A 15,826-nucleotide genomic window follows, 5' to 3' on the forward strand; every position below is an offset into this window, starting at 1 on the left:
CGAATCATAACCCCTTCACAGCTGTACCTGCATCTGAGAACATTTAATGTTGTCCCTGGAACATTCTGCGTCATCCCGCATCAATCGTCAAGAGACTAGCAGCAGCCACTCTGGCAATTTCACTCCCTTGAGAAGGCTGTCGTTAACACCACAACACAACGACTCCGTTTGGAGGGGTGCCGTGACCAGGAATCACCGACAGCTTATGAGTTGCATCGCTCATCGATGAATTGGGGTTATGCAATACTTTGGATAACTACAGTCGACGAGTATGGGGACGACTTCGCAAGAAATCTCATGCTTCTTGTTTAGAGAGACACAGCGGTGTTACTTCTCGCGTCATGAAGTGGGAGTCCAGCAGTTACGACCTCAGATCGCAGCTGACGGAACCTTAACAGTACAAAAATACGTCACGCACATCCTCTATCCTCAGTTCTAACCTCTTGAGTGGCAGTATCATCGTACCATTTCTCAACAGGACGACGATCGTCTCACATGGCGTGCGTCTTTATGAACTGTCAGCGAGATGTTGTGGCGTTCCTCTGGTCAGCAAAATCCCCATATATGCCCTCCATAGATCATGTATGGGGCCAGCTCGGTAGTCCAATCCAACCCAGAACCAGTATCTAGTACCCAGGACATCAAGGACCAGTTATAATAGTTATGGGCAGCTTGCCTCAGGACGGCATACGGCAACCTTACGACAACCTTCCCAACCCTATCAGTGCAGGCATTCGGGTAGAAGGTGTGTAGCATTATACCAATAATTGGGATCTTACTACCAAGTTCTTTGTAAACGTGATTTGATTTTATAATCACTTAAATAACATCGCATACCCTCCCTCACCGTGAAGTTCCTTTTCATTTCCTCCTCTCCTCCGCATGAAAGGTTTATGTAATGTAAAATGATGAATTAAGTTTATAATTATAAAGTGAAAAGGATTTGCCGTGCTAACTGTTAAGGTTGTTGTAGTATCTCAACAGCAGTCAAGGAAGTAGAATGACTTCTACTTCATTTTCAACTATGTCTTGCAGTGTGTGTTGGGGTCATTTCATCATACTGACACGAATAGATTCATACATTGTTACACAGACGAACCAAAATATTATGATCACCTGTTTAAAAACGTATTGGTACTTCCGGGAAAAAATACAGCAGCGACACTGCGTGGCATGGATTAAACAAGTCCTTTGTTAAGTTTTCGTACATATCTGGTCTACGCACAGGGCATGTAATATCTGCAAGCTATGGACTGATGAATGTGGACGCGGAGGAGGAGCCAGATAGCGCCCCAGATGTGGTCCATCGTGTGACCAAAACGTTAATGTGAGTTCGCTATCAAACTCCCCAAACCACTGCAGTACGATTGTAGTCTTGTGACACGAACAGCTACCCTGCTCGAAGATGTCATAGTTGCAGGAGAAGACTTTGTGGAGAAACAAGCGCTGTATCATTTGAGAGATACAGAGGCGAGAGAGTGTGCCGGGACTTACCCTTGTTCACTGCTACTGCCGCCACATCATCATAATGCGCCTGTGCGGAGCATGCAAAGCGTTGCACCAGAAACTAAGAATAAAATTAAAAATTGAAGTAATTAAAGTAAAAATTGAAGTAATGTTTGAGTTGTTAAACCTCAGAATGATCAGATGAATACACTTCGCTAAACACGTTGTTTTAAGTAAACATTAAGTAGCGCTAAAGCTTGAAAGTTTAAATTGTTCGCCGCGCGTAGTGGCCGAGCTCTTTGAGGCGCCATGCCACGGATTGCGCAGCGCCTCCCGCCGGAGATTCGAGTCCTCCCTCCGGCATGGGTCTGTGTGTTGCTCTTAGCCTAAGTTTAAGTAGTGCGGAAGTCTAGGAACCGACGACCTCAGCAATTTGGTCCCACAGGAAAACACACACATTTGAACATTTTTCTTAAAACTGTTCAGTATGTGCAAATGTATGTTACAATCAACTGTTACAAGTCTCAACTTGATCGGAACAATAATTTAGACAAAACCGGCGTTCTTATGGAAAATTGAAGGCGCTTAATCTTAAACTCTATAAAAATCTAAATTTGTATGAAGCTTGGCCGGCCGGGGTAGCCGAACGGTTCTAGGCGCTACAGTCTGGAACCGCGCGACCGCTACGGTGGCAGGTTCGAATCCTGCCTCGGGCATGGATGTGTGTTATGACCTTCGGTTAGTTAGGTTTAAGTAGTTCTATGTTCTAGGGGACTGATGACCTCAGCAGTTAAGTCCCATAGTGCTCAGAGCCACTTTGTATGAAGCTTCAGTTTGACACAAAAACCTTAACTATGTGACCCCATTAAGCTACCTCTAATAGATTTCGAGTAATTTACTGAAAACTAAATTTGGAACAAAAATGCCCTTATTTGTAATACCTTAAGTGTTATTTACATTAATGACAGAAAGTTCTGATTACAGCACTTGATTACATCCATTAAATAGTAAAACTATACCAGGTTTCAAGACATTAATGTAAATAACAACCAACACAAGGACTCTTAAAGAAGTAGTTCAGAGGCCATGTTCTACTGTCGGTCCAGTTCTAAAAATTCTAGCCGACAAAGTTTAAATGCAGTCGAGCTAAGACTTTTTCTATAATTGAAGCCAGCTTGATTCCATTCACATAAAAATTACGACGCTTGTAAATTGATACACAACAGAGTTATTAAATAAAATGTGTTCAAGAAAGCGGCCGTTTAGATGCTGGAGCTTAGAGCGGTTGACGGCAGATGTTCTGTTCGGCTGTCCTCTGCGACCATATATAAATACGGCCAGAGAGGCACTGAGGACACACTTCGCACCCACCTATCAATCGGTTCGCATCAGAGGTTAAGCTATGGCTGGCGCAGGCTGCTACTAAATGTGATTACGCTACGCATAGGACGTAAAATCACGAGGACCATACATCGTCCTGGTAAGATTTTTTTCCACTTTCGTAGCTACCAATTAACTTTGATGATTAGAACTCGGAGCGAGAAACCGATTTAACTGAAACTTACAGTAGAGGTCGCCTCTGAACTGTGCCGTTTATGACAGGGACATTATTATTATTATCAGGAATATTATTTTGTTTCTGCGTGTGAACTTTTACTGAACATTTGAATCAGTTAGAACTGAAAACTCTTATTTATATAGTTCCTGATCCAACTGAGTGAATAGGAAGTAGCAACAAAAAAAAAAAAAAAAAAAAAAAAAAAAAGGCTCTGAGCACTATGGGACTTAACTTCAGAAATCATCAGTCCCCTAGAACTTAGAACTACTTAAACCGTACTAACCTAAGGACATCACCCACATCCATGCCCGAGGCAGGATTCGAACCTGCGACCGTAGGAGTCGCGCGGTTCCAGGCTGTAGCGCCTAGAACCGCTCGGCCACCCCGGCCGGCCCGAAGTAGCAACAATTCTTTCAGTGAGCACAAGAAGAATGTGGACTTTTAGACTGCAAATTATGGCCAGTATGTTTTCCATCGCTTTATGGCTGACCGCACAACAGTTTTCAGGCTCTTGTAAAACCCGGCAAATCTTTATTTCTGTAATTAGTCAGCCAGCTCACAACATTGAGCATGAAGAGTTGTAATTGGCCAGTATTGTTCATGTAGTTCCTTGAAAGACTGTGTCCGTGGCAATGTGCAAATTTCAAGCAGCCGCTCGCATTGACGACTGCATATCTGAACATGATCATCGACCTGATGCAACAAGAAACGTGATTCATCCGACAAGGCGACTAGTTTCTATCAATCCTCGGTGAAATCTCTATGATCCCGCATCCACTGCAACCGTAACTGACAGTTCCCCATGGCAGCTACCACTAGCCGTATCACAATGTGTGCAGGCTTTACTTCCTGCCGATTTGCCTCCACAGCGATGGTTTTGTCGCTGGTTAGATACCACGGTGCTGGGATTTCTGTCACCGAACCTACTCACAGATGATGCTATCTTTCTAATGGGCAGTGTCGTCAGCGTTCATGACACACACCTGTAGGCAATGGAGAACCAGCATGCGCGGCTGGGGAGTGCGGGGGGGGGAATCAAATGCGATCGCCTCGTGGAATCAGTCATGCTTCCATAACACCTCACAGGCGGCGCATATCTGCACTTCGTGCGGATGTCCGTGCATCCCCTTCTGATAGTTGTACCTTTGGTGGTATGAAGGAAAACGTGGCTACTACATGAGGGTGCTCCACTTCACTGCCTCTTCAGTGTGGAACTAAAACACTAGTGAAGGCAGAACATTCAAACTTGTCAGGTGTGTTCTTATCTGTGCTTTCAGTCACTGAAACGTACGTTGCCAAAGACCTTTCATCTCCACCTTTCCAGTCGTCAGCCCCCACATCTAGGGGTTTCCAAACTTTTTAGTCCGCGGGCCACATTGACTCCTCCACGAAGTCATAAGGGCCAAGATCTACCTAGTGGGATTAAAGCACTCCATGATCACCGTAATGTAAGGCTAAAGGAAAGATGCAATCGTAAAAATCTAAGGTTGTGGGAATAGCTAGCTCTGAAACGAACTACGATTTTTATTTAATTACATAATTTTCATAGGTGGACGTACCTAACCGAAATTCTGGCGTATTTTATTCTGGCGAATTTCACCGACAGAAAAGTACGTGACTGCACATTCTTCACGAAAGCGTCCTGCAAAGTTAACGAAATCTCAAAATCATTGTTAGCAACACTGTTACTGCAAGATGTAACAGAGGTAGAGTGTGTCAACGCATTGTTATTTCAAGAGGTGCAACAATAAGTTTAGTTATGTGGTCTTGTAGCGAGTACCAGAGCCAGAGCATATATTTGACAGCTCTGTTGCGTGATTGTGTCTATGTTGCTAGTGTCTCACGAGTTTTTTAGTGCTTTATGCGCTGTACTAGTAGGTGAGAGGACGAAGTGTGGGACAATTCAAAGTTTGAATTCCAAGAGACAAGCAAAATCAGAAAATCGAAATACGTATAGCACGACTTGAGTATTTTACCACTGTATTTTTAGTGGAACTACAGTGTAATTATGAGTATTTAATTTAGTAATTAAAGTACCTTAAAAATAAATTCATTACATTTTGTTTAGGTAGACTACTCCCTAGTTTTATAAGTATTAAATAGCACAATTTTATTTTCAGGTTACAATCTTTTGTGAAGTTCTGTGTAAATATGGAAAAGAAATGAAAGGTTGAGAGTGAATGTAGAATTTTTAAAGACCAGTGGGGATGTTAATATTTCGTGGTGGGTTCAAGCAACAAACCAATGTGTATTATCTGCAATGAAGCAATATCAGTCTTCAATTAATACAATATAAAACATCATTATGAGACTAAGCACCCTCAGAATTACTCCAAGTTTACAGGATGCGAACGATTAGAAATGTATGAGTCTCTGAAACGCCAGCTAAAAACCCAGCAGTCGCTGTTTAAGAAAGTAAATGCTGAACAACATGCAGCAACTCGGGCTAGTTTTCGTGTGGCTCATTTAGTAGCGAAACAGTGTAAGCCATTTACCGACGGTGAATTAATTAAGAACTGCATTATTGCAACTGCAGAAGAAATATGTCCAGAAAAAGTTAACTTATTTAAAAACATAAGTTTGTCGGCAAACACTGTGGCTCGAAGAATAGATGACATTGCACAAAATATATCAGCAAAACTGCGTGACAAAAATAAAGACTTAGACTGGATCTCTTTGGCCGTTGTTGAGTCAACAGATGTATCAGATACTGCTCAAGTACTACTTTTTATTCGAGGGATTGACAAAAATTATGAACTGTATGAAGAGCCCCTTGATGTTAACAGTATTCACGGGATGACCACTGGCGAAGATATTTTTAAAGGAGTTGAAAGGGCAGTTCAGAAAAACAATCTTCAGTGGAAGAAATTAAAATGTATTACAACTGATGGTGGCAAAGGCATGTGTGGGAAAAATAAAGGTGTTGTTGCTCTCCTTTCTAAGGCCGTAGAAAATGACGGTGGCTCAGGAGCATTAGTAGTGCATTGTATTATTCACCAACAGTCTTTGTGTGGAAAACATTTAGATAAGTCAGAAGTTTTAAAGCCAGTTATTTCAGTTGTTAATCCTATCAGATCCCATGCACTCAGTCATCGCCAGTTCCGCGAGTTTCTTGAAGATATTGAGGAAAGCGACTTGCAGTGCGCTGGCTTAGCTGCGGTAAAGTTCTAACCCATTTTTTTGAACTCCAAACAGTAACTGAAATCTTTTTGAACGAAAGGAATCGCCCTCTGGCTGAGTTACGGAACGGTGAGTGGTTATGCAAGCTAGCATTCTATACAGACATAACTAAACATATGAATGACCTTAATTTAAAATTGCAAGGGAAAACCAGCTTCTGCCTGATTTATACACGCATGTTAAGTCCTTTCGACAAAAGACTACTTTGTTTCAATCTCAGTTGAACAAAGTATGCTTCACGCATTTTAATACATGCCAAATATTCAGTCAGCAAACTGAGATTCCGTTTCCTGTAACTTTCACAATTGAAGCTTTGGGAGCTTTAAAAATTAATTTTGAATCACGTTTTTCAGATATCGATGCAAATTCAAACGATATCAAGATATTTCAAAATCCCTTTGACGTCGATATAGAAGCGTTACCCTCACAACTTCAGTTTGAAATTATTGATTTGCAATGTAGCGACTTTTTTAAAGAAAAACATTCAAAGTCAACGTTACTGGAATTTTATAAGCGTCTCCCATCCACACATTTTCCAAATTTACATAAATTTGCTCGTGGATTTTTTCAGCTTTTGGCACTACTTATTTGTGTGAAAAAACTTTCCCCAAAGTGAAACATGCAAGAAGTATTTATAGGTCAAAATTAAGTGATGAGCATTTGAAGTCGGTGATGATTATCTCTACCAGTAAAGTTGATCCAGAACAGGAGGTAATCATGAAAGGAAAGTTACAGCTACATAAAAGTCACTAATTATCACCAAGATGTTAAATTTCTTTACGTGAATACTCTAACACTGTTAGTTTTCAAGATATAAATTAATTACAGCTATTTTTGTACATCAGTTACAACTAAAATATCCAGTATCATTATTTACACAAGGTACTGTATTTTCTTTAAATTACCTTTAAATAAAAATATTTTATACGATTTACTTACTATGTGTATTTTGCAACGTAATCAAAAGAAAGTGAAATCTCCCTTAAGAAGCATCTTCCATAATGATTGATTACTAAGGCTAGTCACCGAAGTGGCGTCCATTTGAAAGACTTGCACCAGACTCGTGAGTAGAATAAAATGCAAATAATTTTTTTACTTTAAATGTTTTCCCCAAACTAGTCTGTTGACCGTTCTTTTTTTTTTTTTCACTATCGCACGGAGAATGGTCTGTCTGTTTATTGTGGATAGCCACAAGTTTAACCACGACCTTCCGCTTTGTAAAGATAGAGCTCCGACAATGTCGCGGTGAATTGGTCGCAATAGGCCTCTAAACTCAGTTGTTGGCAGTATGGGTACCACCTCAAATGTTTGGCGGGCCGGATACCGGGGATGCCCGGCCAGCTAACGCGGGCCGGTTTGCCGGCCCTCGCGGGTCGGTTTCGGCCTGCGGGCCGTAGTTTGGAGATCCTTGATCTAGGTTATAGTTTCCTGCAGTTTGACCCTAATTAGCGAAATCACCCTGTGGATTACAAACAAGTTGATAGTAAGTTCACGGTTGTAGTAACTATCTCGTTACTGTAATAAATATGTCAGAATCACCTTCTTGGGTGTTACTTGCTGTGTTGAGAAAATAACTTTCGACTTTTGGTGGCAGAGTTTACTGACATATTTTCGTGCACATCATTGTCAGACACTACACGGATACTGTGGTGATGCTGAGTAACTCAAGCTGCAACTGCGAGATGGCAGCATATTTGGGTGCTGACTCTTGCTGTTTGGCGGCTGCGGTGCAACAGGAGCGCTGACCGGGCATTCAGCAATAACTCTGCACGGTCCTTATAAGAATCATGACTTGTTAAAAGGGCTTAAATCCAATTTTAGCTTTTTGTTAGTGAAGTGTGTTGTCGGGATCTTGACACATAAATAGATATGTTATGTTAATAGGACCTTACTCCTGCTAATCATTTCATGTACTGTCAGTAGAAATGAATCCAGGACTTAAGTCCTTTTAACACTGAACTCTGTGTGTGAACAGAATGAAAGCGATTGCACACAGAAACAACAGACAGATCTCTAAGCACAGAGATAATAGAGAAGATTCTTCGATTCTCTTGCTTGTTATTATTCGTGAATGTTTCAGAGTTTTGAGACGGTTGACGTAAACCCATTTGAGAAAGGGAAAATTGGCTGAAGGTTTGAATTAAAGTTTGTGTTAGGGAGGGCGTTAGACTTAAGCTATCCTTGCAGTTGTGTTACCTACAGTGTTACCTACAGTGGTGTAATGGCTAACATGTATGCTTAGTAAACAGGAGACCTAGATTCAAATTCTGGCCAGAGCACAAATTTTAATTCAGTTCTTCAGCTTCTATCAGTGGGTGAAACTGTTGATCCAACAACAAAAAATATAGAAAGAAGGGTGTGAGAAACGACACTTTAATTTTTTAGGAACATGATAGTAGAATCTCGTTTAAAAGGACAAAAATATATAAACAGTCAGAAGAAACTCCGAGAACGATTGAATAATCTGACTATTGAATGTTAATATCTCGTTGCCACAATACAACAAGAAAACAACGCTACCAATGGAATGGATGAAATGTTGGGCACCCCAGTCTGGGTAAGCCCTCTGAGTATATGGAATTTAAGTATTCTTCAGATCTGAAAGGTTGTGTACTAAATTCACCATACATATGCAGCCCTATATGTCATACATTTAAGCTTTCATGTCCTAATAATATGAACGGTGTACTTCTTAATGCCTTAGCATATCCTGAAGGCAATGTCCCCGTCAAAACCAAGAGAGCAGTGGGCGATTAGCAAGTACTCTCAAGCATTCCCCTTGGAGGAGAAGGAAAGATTTTCTAGCAAGCAGTTGTTAAATGGAATAACATGGCCGAAGCAGATGATGTTAATGATGAAGACTGAAAGATCATTGTTAAATTAAAATGTATGAAATCAATGGTGTCATGACAGGCTTAAAAACCACAGTTTATGTTTTGTTTATTATTTGTTTGGGTGTTCTGGAAGTATTAAATAATATTACTTCAGGAATATTGTTAGATATCTGCAAAAATCTAAGAGATAAACTGTTTCACATAAATTTAAAGGTCATCCAGGAAAATATATTAAGTCACTGTTGAGAGTTTTTTAATAATGTTTTCAGATCAAAAATATGATTTTAGTTGAGGTGAAGGATATAAAAGCAATAAGAAATACTATTTTTGGAATATTTTTACAAATTACTTGTTAAATGGGCTTACATCCATGAAGTATGAACAACTTTAAATACGTCCAAATTGCTTCAAAAATGTAATGTGCTAATAAACAAGTCCAAGAATAACAGTGGCAGCAGTTGCAGTAGTTTGAATTGAAGTTACACAGTTGAACTAGATGGCAGATTTTTTTTTTCCTCAAGAGTAGAGTCAATCGTCTTAAGCCCTTTTAACAAGTCATGATTTATATATTCTTGACAAAAGTCTTGAGCAACCCCCAAGCGGATATTTGACGACCTCCCATCTGAAACAGCAATGGTGGCGACACACTACTCATTCAGAGTACACATTTAGGAGTTTCCTGGAAGGTTGTTAGGAAGTTTAGGTATTTGCAAGCTGTCTTGGGGCTACTTACGAAGAAGCTGTCGACCAATAATGGTTCTAGTTCAACGTCTAAAACAAGAGTCAGAGGAGTAACACGTGATGTGCATTTTCTGTGGATGTGAATGATTGCGAAACCAAACTATAAAGTACAAAATTAGAAAATATATTCTACACTCTCCACATTAGTCCGTAAGCTGATAGCTAAAGCGCGCGTTAGCTTGCCATCTGTGAGTGGTACGTTTCGACGGCAATGAGCTTTTCTTCGTAACTTGCCTGTGAAATGTGCATAACTCGCAGTGAGTGGCATTCCACTCGGAATATCCCCAGTAGCTTTGAGACTAAGCTGAACGAATCGCCTCAAGGTCGGAAGCCGCGTCCACTATCACCTGCGTCCGACGTAATTATCAGCGAGCATTTCAGCCGAGAGTTCGCCACGAACGTTTAGAGCCTCGTAAAAAGTGACGCCCCGTTCCGCTTCAAAGGCGCCGCCTTTTGCTTTCGGGCGGCCCGAGGAAACTGTCCCATCTGGTGTGTAAAATTATCTGCTCGGCATTGGATTCAGATGGAAGCGACCACACACATTTTTTTACTATTTCCTCATACTTAACTGCGGTTTGTATCCGGCAGGCTGATTCAGATCCATTATTGCGTACCACTGTTTATAATTTACAAATTCATATGTTATTACATGTGTTGCTTTCATACTACTATTTCGAAGCACTGAACTTTTAAGTTGGCATACTGGCAGGGATTAATACCCTAGTCTCGCAATCTGGAAAATCGGAGTTCAAATCTTGATCTGTTCATCCAGACTTAGCATATCCATGGGTTCTCTGGGTAACCTTAGGATTTGCAGTGGAGTGAATCTGGCCAACATAAATCTTAATAATTGCTTAACATTCTCATCCATTTAATGCCCTAGCTGGCTGGAGAGGTAATTAAGCATTTCTGTACTGTTTTTCCATGTAAACTTTATGCATGCTGTTAGTTTCGTTCTTAAAAATGTTTTCAGTCAACAAATCGGTAAGTATTACATTTTTCCACAAAAAATGCTGTTGTGTACCCTTACTTTACGAAAGCTGCAAAATCAACCTCAAGAAATCAGTGATGTGAGCAGGAGTTACAATTTCTTGAAGTTACTAACAGTGACACCACTATTACAATAATATTTGTCGGTAAAAGTAAGCAAAGCATGACAGAGGCGTTTAATGAGCGTTTCTAAAAGCCTTGGCAGCTAGCACTAAAGATTGTTCAAAATTTTTGAAGCTAACGATCAAAGTCAGTCCGCGTCAAGAGTCTCAGTCTTTAAGATACTCTTTTTCACATCCCAGTAGGACGCAGGACGTCGTCGAGTTTTGAAGGCGATCTATGAAGCGCACAACATTCGAATGTATAACTTTCTGGCGCAATCACTACGCAATCAGTGACTAATAAATTATGTGGCAGAGAATCAGATTTCGTATGAAATGGTCATGTAGTTCAAATTAATGCTTTAAAGTTGCATGCCGTGGCGTCTTTTTCTTCTTTAATAAAGTAACTTGAGTAAAATGGCTAAAAACGAGTAATACACTGAAGCGCTAAGAAATTGGTATAGGCATGCGTAATCAAATACAGAGATCTACATCTACATCTACATACATACTCCGCAATCCACTATGCGGTGCGTGGCTGAGGGTACCTTGTACCACAACTAGCATCTTCTCTCCCTGTTCCACTCCCAAACAGAACGTGGGAAAAATGACTGCCTATATGCCTCTGTATGAGCCCTAATCTCTCTTATCTTATCTTTGTGGTCTATCAGCGAAATATAAGTTGGCGGCAGTAAAATTGTACTGCAGTCAGCCTCAAATGCTGGTTCTCTAAATTTCCTCAGCAGCGATTCACGAAAAGAACGCCTCCTTTCCTCCAGAGACTCCCACCCGAGTTCCTGAAGCATTTCCGTAACACTCGCGTGATGATCAAACCTACCAGTAACAAATCTAGCAGCCCGCCTCTGAATTACTACTATGTCCTCCCTCAATCCGACCTGATAGGGATCCCAAACGTTCGAGTAGTACTCAAGAATAGGTCGTATTAGTGTTTTATAAGCGGTCTCCTTTACAGATGAACCACATCTTCCCAAAATTCGACCAATGAACCGAAGACGACTATCCGCCTTCCCCACAACTGCCATTACGTGCTTGTCCCACTTCATATCGCTCTGCAATGCTACGCCCAAATATTTAATCGTATACGTAAACAGGCAGAATACGGCGCCACCGTCGACAATGCCTCTATAAAACAAGTGTCTGGCGCAGTTATTAGATCGGTTACTGCTGCTACAATGGCAAGTTATCAAGATTTAAGTGAGTTTGAACGTGGTCGGTGCACGAGCGATGGAACAAAGCATCTTCGAAGTAGCGATGAAGTGGGGATTTTCTCGTACGACCATTTCACGAGTGTACCGTGAATATCAAGAATCCGCTAAAACATCAAATCTCCGACATCGCTGGGGCCGGAAAAGAAATTGCAAGAACGTAACCACTGAATTCTGAAGAGTATCGTTCAACGTGACTGAAGTGCAGCCCTTCCGCAAATTGCTGCAGATTTCAATGCTGGTCCGTCAGCAAGTGTCAGCGTCCGAACCATTCAACGAAACATAATCGATATGGGTTTCCGGACTCGAAGGCTCACTCGTATATCCTTGATGACTGCACTACACAAAGCTTAACGCCGCGCCTGGGCCCGTCAACGCCGACATTGGACTGTTGGACTGTTGATGATTGAAAACACAGCAGGTGAGTGTCGTTTCAGATTGTATTGAGCGGCTGAACGTGTCCGGATATGGAGAAAACCTCATGAATCCATATCGGCAGGAGGCTGTTGAAGCTGTTGGAAGTTCTGTAATGGTGTGTGGCGTGTGCAGTTGGAGTGATATGGGACCCTTGATAGGTCTAGATACGACTGTGATAGGCGACACGTCAGTAAGCATCCTGTCTGATCACCTTCATCCATTCATGTCTATTGGGTTATTCCAGCAGGGCAATGCGACACCCAACACATCCAGAATTGCTACAGAGTGGCTTCTGAATTTAAACACTTCCTTCGGCCACCCAACTCCGTAGACTTGAACATTATTGAGCGTATCTGGAATGCCTCGCAACGTGCTGTTCGGAAAAGATCTCCACCCCATTGTACTGTTACAGATTTCTGGACAGCCTTGCAGGATTCGTGGTATCAGTTCCATCCAGCACTATTTCAGACATTGGTCCATGACACGTTGTGTTGCGGCACTTCTACTTGCTCGCGGGGCCCTACGCGATATTAGGCAGGTGTACCAGATTCATTAGCTCTTCAGTGTATAACGAAAGTGATACGGATATATACTTACCTTAAGCTGACAATTTGCCAAAAAAAAAAATCAATACTATTTTAAAGAGCATAAAATCTGTCATAGACACATTTCATAATTTAAATATGCCATACAAATTACTGATTCTAGTGTTATTAGCGGCTCTTGACTCACAGTACGTATCAGGATAGAGAAAGAGCATTCCACCTCCAACTTTATCATTTCTGTGGTAACAGTCAGTTTCCCAATTTTAATAGTTTTGCTACAAAAATCCTGCAAATTTTAAACTTCCTGGCAGATTAAAACTCTGTACCGGACCGAAACTCGAACTCGGGAAGTAAAGTTTGGAAGGTAAGAAGCGAGATACTGTCTGAAATAAAGCTGTGAGAACGGTTTGTGTGTCATCCTTAGGTAGCTCAGTTGGTAGACACTTGCCCACGAAAGGCAAAGGTCCCGGTTACAAGTGTCGGTCCGGCACACAGTTTTAATCTGCCAGGAAGTTTCATATCGGCGCACACTCTGCTGCAGAGTGAAAATTTCATTCTGGATCCTGTAAATTATTTTCATGAAGGAACTGTAGAAGTGGAACAGCATCTGTGACAGTTCTTATATATATATATGACCTGAAGCTTCGTCCTCTGCTCGTTGCATTCAAGGAAGCGAGATATTTCTCAAGACCTCTACAGCAATGTGTAAAGGTAATGACGCGCACACATGACAACTTTTACCGCAGTTAAATAAATTCGCAGAGGCGACATGCTCCTTGGAGCTAACCCGAGGCATAATTGTGTCACACACGTTTTTCCTGCACAGTTTTTCAGAATTTATTTCTTCGCAGGAAGTTGCGTTGATGATGCAGCCTCGGTTTTCCTGTAATTAAAGTCTCTTATAAATTCTGTACTTTATTTTTAGTTTTCTTAAAAATATTAATTTCCGACGGTATAACTTCAAGCAACAGGAAAGAGAAATTAAGTTCACTGGTCAAAATATTAGTTGCCCCATAGAAGAGTATTGAGATGGTGTGGTTCCGGTAGCAAGCGCTCATGTAACCTTCCATTGCTGACGAAACTTGTGGTAGTGAATTCGTGTCTATCTGTCAGGCGTAAGACAGGTCGACATGGAGAAGTGACACAGTGGCGGAAAGGAGCCACCTAGTTTGGACGTTCCCGTAACCACATCGTGATTTGTTAGTGTGGCAGTGAGGACGGTCCAATACGGACAGCTTGACACAGTCACGTCGACTTAAAATCGCCGCAAAACGTCGCAAAGTGATATGAAATGAAACGAGCACCTAAGGTCAGTTATAAGAAAGCCGAATGGACTACTTCGGTGTGCTGGGAGAATTCTGGTGAAGTGTTGCTCATGTATAAAAGAGATCGCGTGCAGAAAACACTTGTACGACACATACTTGAGTATCGCCCGAGTGTTTGGGATTCTCACCAGGAATAATGGAAGACGCTGAAGCAATTCAGAAGCGTGCTGCTAGATATGTTACCTGTAGGTTCGATCAAGATGGAGATTCTCTTTGAACTCCAGTGCGGATCCCTGGAGGGAAGAAGCTGTTCTTTTCGAGGAACACTAATGAGAAAGTTTATAAAATCGGGATTTGCGACACAATGAAGAACTTTACTGCTGTCACCAACGTACATCTCGCATAAGTATCACGAAGAAATCAGGACTCGTATAATAGCATGTAGAAAGTCGATCCATTTGCTAATGGAACAAAATAAGAAATGATGAAGTATCCTTTAAGGTACCCTCCGCTACTCATGGTTTGGTGCCTTGTGAACTGTGTAATTTAGGTCGAATGTGATTCTGTGATGCTTTGGGGGTATTTTTTGTGCTCTCAGTTGCGTCCAGTCATTCAGGTTACCGTGAACATGAGCCCCAAATTTAATTTCTAGTTTCTCAGTGGCCAGATGTTGTCCTTTCTGCTACACTTCAATGATGAGTATGCTGTGGACAGTCCCTTCTTCCAGGGTGGCAATAGTCGTGTTTACAGGGCTATCCGAATATGTTTATGATTTGACGAACACTGAGGGACCCCCATCAGTCATCAATTGGTCCGGTAAATCACTCGATCTTAATCCCACAGCGGACGCCTGGAACTATTTGTAAGAGCAAGTGCAATACAGTACTGATATCCCTGTAGTTTGGTAGCTTGGCGCGTCTAAGCATTGGTGTGTGGCTTCGGTTGGACATGGCATACCTGAATAAACTAGTGCACACTCTTCTTCGTCGAAATACGTTTATCAAAGTTAGAGTCGGTGTAACACGATATTAGAGTGATTTAGCTTGTGGGAGACTACTTGTTTTGCCTGGATTGCTTATAATTGCTTACAGAAACAATTTACGTCACAGAAATTATCAGTTACGGGATAGTGTGGGTACGATTGACTTAAAAATCTGCTCTTTAAGTGTCGGCGGAATGAATGAATTGCTCCAATGCTCAGACTAGGACATTTCCTGCCATCACACCCATTTTCGCCCTTTGCCATGGAATTTACGAGTGGAGACTGCAATACGGACTTTGGAGATACACACGGAATTTTGAGCCTGGATTGACCTGAGCAGCTAAGAGTTCAGCGACAAGACCAAATATGATTGTAACAACGGCGTGTTATGCAGATTATCTACTAAAAACTTGTCTGTCACAGAGGTAGGTGACTGACTGAGTTAAGTTTAAAACTCTCTATCATCTGTAGAATTTACTCATACTAGGACATTGAAGTGGGGCTCAGTGCTCTGTTGCGCCATAGGACGAGCCGCCACTGG

This window comes from Schistocerca nitens, chromosome 8 (assembly GCF_023898315.1).
Source record: "Schistocerca nitens isolate TAMUIC-IGC-003100 chromosome 8, iqSchNite1.1, whole genome shotgun sequence".
In the NCBI taxonomy this organism is placed as follows: domain Eukaryota; kingdom Metazoa; phylum Arthropoda; class Insecta; order Orthoptera; family Acrididae; genus Schistocerca; species Schistocerca nitens.